At 34.1% G+C, this 2,087-nt stretch overlaps 1 long non-coding RNA gene across 1 annotated transcript; it reads left to right on the top strand.

Moving 5' to 3' along the window:
• The first annotated feature begins 379 nt into the window (after nucleotides 1–379).
• On the top strand, nucleotides 380–1,567 carry LOC135071512 (uncharacterized). The gene is made up of 2 exons (XR_010257265.1): nucleotides 380–830; nucleotides 1,194–1,567. It is a non-coding gene; the product is annotated as an uncharacterized LOC135071512 (long non-coding RNA).
• The last annotated feature ends 520 nt before the right edge of the window (nucleotides 1,568–2,087 follow it).

The raw sequence follows: 2,087 nt of genomic DNA, 5'->3' as shown, positions 1-2,087 counted from the left end.
GTCAAGTGTCAAAAAACTTGAAAAACTTTTACGAAGTTTTTGAATTATGTTAAATTTGTTTATAAACACAAGTAAGTATAGATTATTACACTAAATTAAGGCATTCTATCAAAAATGAAAACAACCCAAGTTTCAATAACTACTCCTGTAACTTTGGTTTCTTCATATCAAATAATCAATTTCATTTTCAGTGCCAAAGGCAAGAATAATTGCCCACGCCAGATGGAGACCCAGCTAAATAATGTAGTAACAGCGCGTGGTCGTGTGATGAGGGTTCCTTGACTTGAGTTCTGGCGCAACACGTCCTGGGCACTAAACAAGATTGGGGATGGGACGTCTAAAGAGGTGCAAGCCTGGAAAATGGTAAGGCCTATTTTTATTGACATTAACCAATAAACTGTTCAACATACTTACACAACATAACATTATTATGACTCTTATAATGCGAACAACTAGGGACTGGAATTTGTTGCCTGCTGCTGTCTTTCCTGAAGACTATAATCCGGGTGTTTACAAGGTGAGAGTGAATAGGCACTTACAGCGCAGATATGTACCATCCTAGACTGCATCCCACTTAACACTTGGTGCGATTGTGGTCAAATACCTGCCTCGTTATGCATAAAAAAAAACAGTGACTAAGATTTATCACAATTTTTCAGCCACATTCTAGCTAGCAGCTAACATGTTTTTTTTGTTTCTCATTGCAGCTCTCGTCTTGCTCTACAGCACTTGCACTTGTCCCACCATCTACCAGTGTTGGAACTCTTCCAATAATTTCCCACACCCAGGTGGAGAATACTCCAGTTACTGCTACTGCTACTCTAAAATATGTAAGTTAAATAATGGAATATGATAATGTATGTTTATATTATTATTATGTATGAACAGTATGATTTATGTTGCACAAATAATGAAGGTATTTTTAGTAGCTTTTGCCAGCGGCTTCACCCGCTTAAAATTTAGTTTGTCACAGATTGTCATAAATTATAGACTGTATGTTAATCTAGGTTACAAACAATAATACTGTTAAGTTTACACAAAATCCGTTCAGTAGTTTTGGCGTGAAAGAGTAACAAACATCCAGACATTATGACATCCAAACTTTCGCATTTATAATATTAGTAGGATAATAGATATGTGTTGTAGCTATATCCTAGCTAGCAGCTAACATGTTATTTTGTTTGTCATTGCAGCTCTCATCTTGTTCTACAGCGCCTGCACCTGTCCTACCATCTACCAGTGTTGGAACTCTTCGAAGTGTATTAATGATTATTTTAGTAACCGTAAAAGTTTAAAACAATACATTTTATTGCATAATTATTTGTTAGAAAAAACGACAAGTACAAATGAGTAGGGAGGCTGTTGATTTTTCATGGTTATTTTATATCTTGTTGATTGTTCCAAAAAAAAACTTAGTTTTCAAGAATGCTGTGATTAAAGTACCTATAGTATTATATTTAAAATGAAAACTTAGTTTGTAAAGAGACGAAGGCTGACCACAAAAGAAGTACTTATAGCTGTCTGTGTCTGTGTAAAGAATTTAAATAAAAAGATGTGTATATTTAAACAGTTTTCTTTATTTTATTAGTCATTTATTCCTGTAAATAAGCCCACACAGGGCACTTTTACATGTCCCAACATAACTTTACCCTACCACTTTGGCAGTATTGTTAAGGCTGATTAAAACGTGTTAAGTAGATAAGTAGGTACCTACCTAACTACTTTATTGACTTGATTTTAAGTAATTAATTGCGTAGTAGTATAGTACAAAACTTAGTAGTAAGTTTCAAGTCAAAATTTAGATTGTGCTTGTGTTTTAAGTACGTGCAATTTAATCACGTAAAATTAAGTGAAAAACACTTATCTACTTAACACGTGTAACTCAGCTTTTAGTGCTATAGTTGTTGATGAAAAAGAACTCTTGTGTCTCACTAAAACTTATTTCCATTAACACCAAGCACTCACCGCTTACCACACTTTATCTTTCAAAGAAATAAATTAACAATTTGCATACGAGGACGAGGATAGAATTACACCTCTATGAGAATTTATACGATTATCATGAGTTACGAGTCACCGCAATCATT

This window comes from Ostrinia nubilalis, chromosome 4 (genome assembly GCF_963855985.1).
Source record: "Ostrinia nubilalis chromosome 4, ilOstNubi1.1, whole genome shotgun sequence".
In the NCBI taxonomy this organism is placed as follows: domain Eukaryota; kingdom Metazoa; phylum Arthropoda; class Insecta; order Lepidoptera; family Crambidae; genus Ostrinia; species Ostrinia nubilalis.
The sequence above is the reverse complement of the archived record's forward strand: the minus strand, read 5'-3'. Positions and strand labels throughout refer to the sequence as shown.